This window comes from Macaca thibetana, chromosome 13 (assembly GCF_024542745.1).
Source record: "Macaca thibetana thibetana isolate TM-01 chromosome 13, ASM2454274v1, whole genome shotgun sequence".
Classification (NCBI taxonomy): domain Eukaryota; kingdom Metazoa; phylum Chordata; class Mammalia; order Primates; family Cercopithecidae; genus Macaca; species Macaca thibetana.
Genome location: NC_065590.1, coordinates 98,618,207 through 98,630,554, shown reverse-complemented (window position 1 = coordinate 98,630,554; position 12,348 = coordinate 98,618,207).

Sequence of the window (12,348 nt, the reverse complement as noted above, 5' to 3'; positions counted from 1 at the left end):
TTTTTCAGGGGGAGGGTTCACCCACCTAAGCATTTACGCCACATGCCATGCTAGGACCAAAAGCACAAAGCTGGGCAGGACCCAGGATGTGCCCCCAAGTGGCTCGCACCAGGAACGCTTGGAAAGGCTTTGCTGGCTGACCAACTGCAGAGGCTAATTCCAGACCCCAGTGGCAATGACCCATCTGACCTGGGCAGACTTCCCAATTGGGTCACCATTAATGAGGTGTGGGGAAGCATATAAGCTTTCCAAAATCATGCACGTGACCTCAAATACACAGCACTGTATAGGTTTTTTGTTGTTTTTTTTTTAAATTTTAAGTTCCAGGATACATGTGTAGAACGTGCAGGTTTGTTACATAGGTAAACGTGTGCCATGGTGGTTTGCTGCACCTATCAACCCATCACCTAGGTATTAAGCCCCACAGGCATTAGCTACTTATCCTAATGCTCTGCCTCGCCTCACTCCCCTGACAGGTCCCACTGTGTGCTCTTCCCCTCATGTAGGTCTTTAAAATGTTCTTTGAATTATGAATTGTTTCAAGCATATAGAAAAGTATAAAATGATATAACAAACACCATATCAACATCTATGAGATTTAATCATTCTTAACCTTTTGACACACTTGCTTCAGACCTTTCATTTTCGAGAAGAAAAAGATCTACAGAAGAATACAGGTAGAGCTGAGGAAGTCCTGTTTATAAATTATGTAAATGTGGTTTTGCCTGTTTTATAAACATTGTATAAGTGGGGTGTTCTACTTGCCTTTCAATGTTTTGTTTGAAAGATCCATCCATATGAATATAGTACACAGGCAGTCCATTTTAACTGCTGTATAGTATTCTACTGCTTCATAAACAATTCATTTATCCGTGTCCTGAGGTGGATATTTAGGATGTTTCCAATGTTTTTGATATTACAGTGCCACATCGATCTTTTTACACAGAACTTCTACACACGCATGAGAAATTCTCTGGGGTGCATCCCTAGAAGTACAATTGCTGAGTGGAAAGTGTGCGGTTCTCCCCATTTGCCAAATATTGCCAAATTGCTCTCCAAAGAGTCTGTACCAATTTACGTTTCCACACAGCGACTCGCGATGGTTTGTGTTGCTTCACGTCTTCCCTGTTACTGGGGATGAAAGGATTTGAATTCCTGCCAGCCTGATGGGTGAGACGGAATCTCACTGTTGCTCTGATTTGCATTTCCCTGGGCTGAACTTGTTCTCATATATTTACTGGCCTATCAAGTTTCCCCCTCTATTCTTTGCCCGGTTTTCTCTTTGTTGTGTGCCTTTCCTAATTTTGAAAGGGTTATTTATATATTCTTTTTTTAACTTTTTTTGTAACAGCTTTATTGAGATATAATTCACGTGCCATACAACTCACCCACTTAAAGTGTACATTCCAGTAACTTTGACAATATTCACAGAGCTGTGTGTCCATCACCACAACCAATTTTAGGATTTTTTCATTAGCCCAAAAAGAAACACTTTAGCCGGCAGCCCCAGGGCCCCTCGCTCCTCCATGACCCTGGCCACCATGCATCTGTTTTCTGTCCCTCTAAATTTGCCTGTTCTGGACGTTGCATAGAAATGGAGTCATACAATGTATGATCTCCTGTGTCTGGTTTCTTTCACCTAGCATGCATGTTTTCGAGGTTCGTCCATGGTGTAGCATGGGTCAGTACTTCATTTATTTTTTCATTGTGGTAAAATATACATAATATAAAATGTATCATTTCAACCATTTTTAAGGATACAGCTCAGTGGCATTAAGTACACTGGTGTGGTTGACCAACCACCCCCACTCTCCACCTCCAGAACTCTTTCATCTTCTCAAACTGAAACTCTGCCCCCATTCAACACTCACTCGCCGTTTCTCTCTCCCTCATCCCCTGGAACCCACCATTCTACTTTCCGTGTCTATGAATTGGACTACTCTAAGTATCTCATAGAAGTGAAATCATACAACATTTCCTTCATGTACACTGTCTTAGCGTAATTGTGCATAATTGTACTTTAGCATGATGTCTTCAGGGTTCATCTGTGCTGTAGCATGTGTAGGAATGTGCTGTCACTTATTTATTTATTTATGTATTTATTTAGAGACAAAGTCTTGCACTGTCACCCAGGCTGGAGTGCAGTGGTATGATCTCGGCTCACTGCAACCTCCGTCTCCTGGGTTCATGCCATTCTCCTGCCTCAGCTTCCCAAGTAGCTGGGACTGTAGGTGCCCACCACCATGCCTGGTTAATTTTCTTTTTCTTTTTTTTTTTTTTTTTTTTTATTTTTAGTAGAGACAAGGTTTCACCATGTTAGCCAGGATGGTCTCGATCTCCTGACCTCATGATCCACCCATCTCGGCCTCCCAAAGTGCTGGGATTACAGGCGTGAACCACAGCGCCCGGCCAGAATGTGCTGTCTTCTTAAGGCTGGAGAGTATTCCGTTGTCTGGATACTGTGCATTTTCTTTGCCTGTTCATCCATTGGTGCACGCTAGGGCTGTTTCCACCTTTTGGCTCTTAGGAATAGCGCTGCTGCGAGCACTGGTGGGCACATATTGATTTGAGTCCCTCCCTTCAATGCTGTGGGGTATATACACAGAAACAGAGTTGCTGGTTCATATGGTAACTCTATATTTAACTTTTTGAGGAGCTGCTATACTGTTTTCCTACATGCATATTCTTAGCACTTGTTTTTATTGGTTATATCTGTTGTAAATACTTTCCCCCAATATATGGTCATCTTTATCTTTCTTGACATAGGAATTGTAGTTTTCATATCAAATGTATGAATGTTGCCTTTACGGCCTTTGCTTGTTGTGTTTTGTTTAAGATGCTTTTCTACCCAGCGTTGGAAGGTATTCTATCTTTCCACTTTTGTGAATAAATCTTTAATCTGTCTGAATTGACGTATTTATTTGTTGTGAGGTAAGGAGCTAATTTAACTTTTTTTCCCATTTGGATAACCAAATGTCCCAAACAGCAAATGTTTCCCACTGACGCGTAACCCTGCCTCTGTCCTAGACCAGCGGACCTTTCGGCCCGTCTGTCCAATTGATCTGCTTTCTGTTCCTGCCTCAATGCTGCACTGTCTTCATGACAATGGCTTTTTAATAAGTCAGTGCTTGGAGAGCAAATCCCACAGCATATTTTTTCCATTAAAATTTTCTCCATTTGGTCCTTTACTCTTGCATATAAGTTTTAGGATTATCTATGCAAACTCCGTGAACTGCATTGACTTTAGAGTTGAATGTTAAAGTGGGCACGGAAATCTTCATGATATTGTACCTTCCCTTCCACGATTCCAAGATCCCAACTCCACCTGCTTCATTGTGTAAACAAGGACAGGTTGGCATTCCTACAACCATGCAGGGACAGTGAAAGAGACCAGGCAGCGACCTTGGCATATTACTCCTTCCACCAACTTCAAATAGGAACTTCCCCACCCTAATGCCAGAGCTTTACCCTCTATTCTCTTTCCACCTGTGCCCAGGCATTAAGTCATTCATTCATTCAGTTAGCATTGTTGAGTGTCAACAGGCCTTTGGGCTATGGTTGTGGTCACACTTCCTACTTCCAGGAACCTGCAATAGGACACAGCTCTGAGGACTCAGCTGAGCCCCACAGTCATCTCCTGAGAGTTAAAACTGGCTCCGAGCCCCTGTGTATGGTCAGTGAAGATGGGAGACACAGCGGCTGGGAAGAAAGAGACAGTGGTGCAGGGTGTGGAAGGGGCATTGGGGGTCAGCGGCTGTGCGTGCCTCACACCAAGCAACTCACAGGAAACCAAGCAGAGAAACCAGAATGCCAATGTATAATTTTTAACTGAAACAAAAGATGACCACCAAGTTGACCAGCACTTACTTCCTGTGATCAAACATTTGCTCCGTGTAGACAAATTACACTGGGAAGCCAACTGATCATCAGAAGTCTGTTCGACAACCTTGGAGGTAAAAGAGTGAGAATCGTTTCCGATTTGAAGGCATCCTGACATCAGGTGAACTCATTTCTATGGAAAAGCATTGCTGGCAGCTACAGTGGACCTGCCTCTAGGTTGGGAGCCCTCCCCGCACCGGGAGGACACTGTGTCTGTGTCCCCCTCCCTGCTTCTTCCGAAACATTCAGTCCATTCTCCAGAAACACAAACCCTGTCTTTGCACGTGATCATGCTCTGAACGTGGCTGTAGTCAAAGCATGTTCAGAAGACAGCCAGGGTCTTTTGTGCCTCTGGTATGACTTATCATTTAACTCTTTAAACAAGTCATTTCTAATTTCTTGGGGACAGGAAAGAGATGCATTTGGCCGGCAAGGGAACTGAGGCTCAAGAGGTCACAGGACTCAGTTATCTCAAGCTACCCAGATGACGGCTGCCAAACTGGATTACAACCCAGGTTTTCATCCAACTAAAAGGGAGGAAATGCCTGAAAATGCCAATCAAAGTACGAAAGGTTAAGTGGCTAAATTTGAAACCTAACCACATCAACCTCTGTGGCTGAGAAGCTGGAAAGTGGGGACCCTGACTTCTACCCCTTTATAACTTCCCACAGTACCTGGTCCCAAATGTGCTCAGGCAGGCTTTTCACACATGTTGACAGCTAAGTTCCCCCCTTCCCCAGATGGTCCCAAACATCCATAGAGGCCTAAGGCTAAACTACATTTTTTTTTCCCTTTTCCCATCAAGTCACATTTCAACCCACACCAGTACTCCTTCAGGGAACAGCTGGGGGTCCCTGAGTCTCTTCCTGGAGGGTTTGTACCATCCTCTCCCTGTCCCCTAAGTCTCTGAGTCTCTGGACCTTTCTGTCCCCCTGTCCTCCCCACTCAGACTCCACTTCATCTTAGAGACGCTCCCCATCGGGTTTGGGTTGGTGACGCTTATCCTGAGAGGCACAGGTGGGTCCTACCTCCATCCTGGACCAGAGCACCCTTCCTTCACGGTGACCATCCCCTCACTGCTAGCAAAGCCTGTGTGGCTCCCTGGCCCACTGAAGATACCCACCCTGCCAGGACTTTGGAACAGAATGAAAACTCCATCTGGCCTCACATTTCATAGGTACTTCTCGAGTGCCTGGAGTTTAAACTCTCAGCTCCTCAGTTTCTCCATCTGTAAAGTAAAGGAGGTCAGGTTGGATGATCTCTGAGCTCCCTTCCATCTCTGTTCATTGGTGATTCTCAGTGCATGAGCATTTTTAAGGATCATTGCAAGGGAGTATAAAATAAATAATCAATTTAGTGAAAACACATACAAAGGACTATATTCCAATGAGATGCAAATTTCTTTAAGATGACTATAGCCATAGTGTAAAGTGAGTCTGGGTGATAGCATGGAAGTCATCCCTACACCACCTGCAAAGGCAAAAATACCTAAGTAGTAAAGGAAAAGGAAGTGATGCTATTTTATCATGTCGACTTCCCAGTATATTGTTTTAAGCTATTTGATGTTTTGGCTTTTATGGTAGGAAAACAACATCTACCTGTAGAATGTTCAAATGAGTTGTCCATTTTCACGTGCACATTACAAACAAGAACATTTATCATATAAGGTAATGGAAGCCTGTTTATGTAAGCTTGTTATGTTCAAGGCAACAAATTCAGAGTGTGTAGGCTGTACTGACAATGCAGTTTTTAAATCTGTTTCCATTAAAAGTTCTTTCTTTTCTGATATCTTCTGGTTCCCTTTTCCCTTATCACAAGGTTCCTGAGCTGGGCTCCACAGACATTAAGAGACTTCTGGATGCACCTCAGAGGGCCCTCAGTTCCCTAAAGTTGTGGGGCATATGCACTCTTCCATAGTGGCTTTCATCTGATTTTCAGAGGGACCCTTGACCCACAAAGTGGCCACTGATTATGCTTCTCATTCATAGGTAGGGGAGAAAAATTTCCCAGCAAGACCTGTATATGGACAAGCCACCTAGCAGAAAGAATCTCAATTCTGGATCAGAGAGACCTGGGTTCACATCAATTTGCCAGCTGAACTCTACTTTTGGACAAGTTAATTAAATACTGTGATTCTGAGCTGCCTCCTTTCCGTAAAATGTGGGTGATAGCATTTGCCTAGTTTACGAGTTACTGTGAGGATGAAATTATTTGCTCTCTGTAAACCCCAGTACAGCATTTGTGCTCAACGGCTGGTAGACCCCTCAACACTAAGGAAAACCAGAGCTGCCTCCCCAGAGTAGCTCCCGGCTCACCAGCACATCCTGCAGAGCTGTAAGACTAAAATGCAAGCAAGTCAGTCAACTAAACCTCACTGAAATCAATGTTTCTTTGCCTTCACAGGTTCAATTTTTCCTCAAGGTGGTTTGTACGTAGTCCCCATGAGAGTTCACTGAGAATCTCCATACACCAGATGTCTAATCTCCATACACCAGGTTCCAACACCTCCCTCATGCAGCCGCTACAAGAGGAAAAATGGCTTCCACACCCACCCAAAATCTTTGCTGCAATGCTGTTTTGTCCTTCCACCTTGGCCAATAAAGCCACTTCCTTGTGCTTGAGGCACCTCAATATTCCACTTCTACTTCTTTCTTGACTTTCATTTCTTATACCTTGTCTTGAGCCACATCCTCTGTGCTAGAAACAGCTCCCACTTCCTGCTGGCCCAGCACCTCTAAGCACTTCCTCTCCATGGCTATACTTTATCAGGAGTTTCTACACCCATATCGCTAGGGGCTGTTTCTAAACCCTTCTCCGGTTGGGAAAGTGGAAAGTTGGTAAGTTCCCTGTAAAATATGCTGTGTGCTAGAGACCAGCAGGCCTGTCCAGTTCCCTATGTCCAACATGGGACAGCTCAGACCCTCTCATTCCCACCTCTAAGCGAAAGCAAAAGAAGAGTCTTCATGTGAGTTTCTGAAACTTGGCACTTAATGCTATTGTTCCCATTGTGCTGAGATAAGGAATATGGGTCAGTGTTTGAACTCCAGCTTCCCCACTAACCAGCTTGCGATCTTGAGCCCTTAACCTCTATGAGCCTCAATCTATTAAGCAGATAAGATGCAGTCTAGATTCAGATGACAATCACAAGGTTGGTATTAGATTCTATGGTCAGGCAAGACAAGACCTGCAGGAGGGAGGAAAAGGGGGATTCTTCCCGGCTGAGGTAAGGAGGAAGGGAACATCAGAGCTAAGCCCTTCCAATTCCCAGAAGCTCTATGAAGTTAGATTTATGTAATAAGTTTATTATTATACAAGCATAATAGTAACCACTTATGGAATACCTACTTGTAGACAAGTACTAAACATGCCTCGTTCCTTACCCTGGCAACATGGACCTTCCTATTCCCATTTTGCAGATGTGGAGTATGAGGCTGAGAGGTACATGACTTCCCTCCAAAGCCTGGTGGAACCAAGTCTGTCTGGAGTCCCTACCATTGCCACACCCCTTTCTGGTGTTCTTTGTAGCTCTAGAAGAAGAGAGGGACTCTAAGGTCAAAGGTGTTACAGGTATTGTAATGAGATTTTGAACCAGGAGGCTCTGGCATTCCCTCTCTCTCTCATAAGATGGTCCTTCTTTAGGGACACGGGCAGAACTAAAGCCTTGGAAAGAGCCTAAGCAGACAAGCAGCCAGGGAAAAGGGCACCCAAGTCCTGGCTGGCACCAGCCTGGCTATGGAGTCCTCCCCACAGGAAAAAGATACCCATGTCAAGAAACTCAAGCTTAAGTCAGCAACAGCACCATGATGGCCTTGGTCACTTCCTCGGGGCATCTGGACTTACCCCAGGGCCTTACAGAATTCTCAAATTTAGTTCAATGGCAGTGTCTCATTTTCTAGGCTTACAAATCTGTAGATTATCCAGAAAAGCAACCAAAGTGCAATTATTTTTATTTCAGAGTCCTATGCTTCAGATTGGAAGCTCTTCCCAAACTCCAGGGTCAATGGATTAAAGGAATGGATCTGGCTTTTGGCAGTGCCTGGGGTGGCCAACATGCAAGCTCCCTAACTCCTCACCTCCTCCCTAACCCCTCACCTGTGTTACAGGTGAGACAGCCCGGGTCGGTTCTCCTAGGGAAGGGGAGATGCATCACACTGATGACAGCTACAGAGTGCTGAGACACGGAGTGGACACGGACACCCAAGATGGCCGTGGGAGGTGCTGATGAGGCAATGCCCTGAGTGACTGCTATTAGGAATAGCACAGAACGGGTTCCTGCATCAGCTCCTTCGAGAGGGTGCCATGATGGAACAGACGTAATTTTCACCCTCAGCTCGGGTGGATACCCTGCTGTACAGTTATTAGCTCTGTGATCTTGAAGAGGTCATTTCAATTCTTGGCCCTTTGTTTCCTCATCTGTAAAATAGGGTTGACAATGTCCATCTTACGAAGGTTTCATAAGAATTAAAGGAGAGGGCTGGGCACAGTGGCTCACACCCGTAATCCCAGCACTTTAGGAGGCCAAGGAGGGCAGATTACTTGAGTTGAGGAGTTCTAGACCAGCCTGGCCAACATGGCAAAACTCAGTCTTTACTGAAAATATAGAAAATAGCTGGTCGTGGTGGTGCATGCCTGTAATCCCAGCTACTCGGGAGCCTGAGGTAAGAGAATCGCTTGAACCTGGGAGGCAGAGGTTGCAGTGAGCCAAGATTGTGCCACTGTACTCCAGCCTGGGTGACAAAGCAAGACTCTGTCACAAAAAAAAAGAATCAAAGAAGAGGATGTGGGAAAAACCGTTGACCCATACATAGTAGGTCTTCAACAGAAGGGAGCACACTTTGGTGAGAGCCTGAAAGGTTAGCAACCTGTAGCTAGGCTTGTAAACAGAAACCCCAAGAATGGGATTCCCCATGGCAGCCAGGAACCCCTACAGTCTGCAAGGTGTGTATATGGCCCAATGGGCCCACCATGAAAAAGAGCACCATCCCTTGCCCTAATTAGCCTCAGGCTCTGAGGGCCGTTAAAGAATTGTGAGAGATCTCTGATGCACAAATTTGACGTATTTGCCAAAGGAAGTTACAATGTTTAGCTTTCCTTCTATTTCCAGAATCAAGTGCTCCAAATAACCACTTCCAAAAGTGCAAGCCTAATGGCTGCATTAGGTGCTAACAAATTCTTAAAAGGTGGATGATTTTTTCTCATGGTTTCTCACCCCACTCCCTCCCAGCAGGCTTCCTCAAATGATTGATGGTCTCCATGGCAACTATGGAAGTCCTGATCACCTGAATGCCCTACCCCCGCCGCTCAGCCAGCTTGCAGGACAGTCAGGACTGCACTGAGCCCTCTGGGATCCCTGAACAAAGGTTATTTTGAAACAGCTTACGCGGCCAGGAGGTGAGTACTTTGTTCCTGAAACCAGGTGCTGAGATGACAAATACTTCCCCTTAACGGTTGGGGCTTCATCAGACAGGGGACCGTAGGCCTGATGTACATTAGAATCATCAGATGAATTGAAACAAGGAAGAGCGTCAACCAGGCTACAGGCCTGTGAGCAATTTCTGTAGAAATGTGAGCCAAAGAAGTGATGTTAGGCTGCACAAGTAGCCATTGTTTGTAACATTTCTGCAATAGCACCACCTGAGAAAGCAGCCACTTCTTGTCAGGGCTCTTAAAAAAAAAAAAAATACTTCCCTAAAATCAGCGCAGCACAAGTCAGTATAACGGCTGTCACCTGCTAGCTGTTGGGACCGTGCTAAAACCTTTTTCCGTATTCAAAAAGGTTGTTTCAAGTACATTTAAGCAGGAAAAATCAATGAGGGAAAATCGCAAACTGGATCTAGCTACAAGGAGCTCGGAGAGGAGACAATCAGGCTTTCCCAGCCTGCAGAGCTCCCTGCCAGACAAATGACAATGTCAGGGACTGAAATTAAAAGAGAAGGGACACAACGCCCTTTCCACTTAACTCCAAGGGCAAGCTCTTTTGGTTTGCAGCTACATTTGCCAAGCCCTCACCTGGGATTCTCCCCAGAGATAAAGGAGACATTTCCAGACTCTCAAAAGAGCCCACAAAATGGCTTTAGAAATGGGACTAACCTTTTGCAAGGTGAGAAGTCTGCCTTCATTATATATCTTAGGAAAAAGGAGAACGATGAGAAGCAAGGCTCGAAATCTACCACAAGAAAACACCAACAACAAATGGAATTAATAACTTTGAACACCAAAGAATGTACCTGCTCTTTCATTCAACCAGCACTTATTAAACTATTACCTACCAGACACTGTGGGAGTTACTGGGATGTTGGAGTGTATAATTCTGGATCTGTGCCCTGGAGGAGCTTGTATGGGAAAGACAGACACTAAACGAACAGTTGCGACACCTTGGACTAACCCTGTGCCAACAGCAGGAAAGAGGTGATATGGGAGCTAATTAATCCACTTGGAGGCTCAAGAACAGGGAGATTTTGCCAGATGCAGCAGGGCGGTGATAGGATTAGACCAGATGATAATGGAAGTCCAGAAATGTGAGTTACAGCCACACCTTAAGGCACACCTCTCACTTCTTTAGTGCCCTATGAGAATGCCTGGCCCCTATAGCTGCAGAACAGGACAAAGGTTAATGAGATGTGGGAAACCACTCTGAGAATTTTCATGCTAAAGTCATTACATTTGAGAGTGATTTCATATTCGCTGGACTTTGGTCTTAGTCGATAGTCAATATGATTTCATCTGGCACCATTTATGTTACCAACTTAAATTGGCTGCTATTTCCCCAAAAAGGTAACTATTTCCCTAAAAATCTTCAGATATATGTCTGCCTTTTCATCAATTAAGGAGTATTTACTGAACACCTCCATGTGCCATATCCTATTTGACATCTATAAATGAATCTTAAAAAGTGCAACTTAGCACGAGTGTATCGGTGACATCCATCTTCTGGTTTTCCTTTTCATTTGGATTGGTTTGCTATTCAATATGTACGTGCAATTTTTTTCTTCAAGAAAGGATTCAGCCTATCACGCTTGTCTTTGTTTTTGGTTTTTGTGTAAAGAGCCTAACATGCAGTGGACACCAGGACAATGGCATTTGGCAACAGAGGTCAATGCTACCTGTGGAGACTGGGGTTTCACCATCCCCAGGAAATGCACCTACAGGGTAACATGGGAAGTTTGCCATTTACAGGGTTTCTGATGGTTACGGATTTGAGAGAACTGGCTGGCGAGTGGCACCAACGAGAAGTCAGTAATCCATCCAGGGGGGTCCGGGCTCAGCCACACAACAGAACCTGCGCTGTCCTCTGCACCCACGTCTGACATTAGTCCTCCCATGAAGCTTCATCGGGGTGAGGACCAATGCTGGAGGGAGCTCCTCCAACACACAGGCTCGGGCCCTCCCCCTCCTCGTCTGGGTTATATCTGGGCTCTCTTTTTCTTTAAGGGGACAAAAGAGAAAGAATGCCAAGATTACTGGTGCATTAAATGATTGAGAAATGTTTGCCATTTAAAGCCGTTTCACTTCCTGCCTGATACCACAAAGAAGCTTTTTAATGAAGTTAGCCTTTGCCTTTCTCGATGCCACTATGCGCTTGGCTTGTTTTGCCCACTTTCTGTTTTCAAAGCTAGGTATGATCAGGAAACACGTGGTTTCTATTGCTTCAAGCAAGTAAATTTCAAGTCAGTCAATTTAGGGGAAAAAGTCAGGGGGTGTCCAGAGGACAGGGTAGAGGGGTGGAACATACAAGGATGGCCGAGGGAGCACAGACAGCAGGCAGTGGGGTCCAGGTCTTCACCCTGCTCCAAAGGGACCTGGCTGCCCTACGTCAGCCCAGGCTCCCATGGGAAGTTGAGCCCTCAGGCTTGGGGGGTGCCGTGGGCTCCCAGAGTGGGCCCGCCCTCGTTCCGCATGTGCCCTTGCTGACTAAACCCTAAGCTCCAGGGTTGGCACATGACTTTCCACAGCTACAGCTAAAAAGACAAACACCACGAATTGTTTTGTGACCCCTTGTCCAGACTGCTCCCAAAACAGAGAAAATCTATACCACAAGAGTCCTACCACTGGTAGGCCAATTTCAGGACCAGCACGGACGGCCCTGGCCAAACCATCCTGCTGCTACTAAAGTACAAGTTGTTCATATGACTGACAGAATCTCTGGTTTAAAGTAACTGTGACTACTGCTTCCTCGGGGCTTACGGGCATGTCGGGTACTTAGCACTTTGTGTATGCCTATTCAATTAATCTTCCCAGCAACTTGCAAGATAGATGTTGTTGTCTCCTTTTACGGATGAGGAGACAGAGACAGAAAGAAGCTAAGGAATTTCAAGATATCTGGGTCAGCTGCTGATGCAGCCATGCCCAAGGTGTGAGAATGTAAGTCCATGCTCTGTATTACCAGGTACAGTGTCCCAGGGCTTTCTGTTCTGCCCCCACCTCCACCCCCAGCCAATACCTATGTTTGAAAAAGGCCCATTTCTAGCA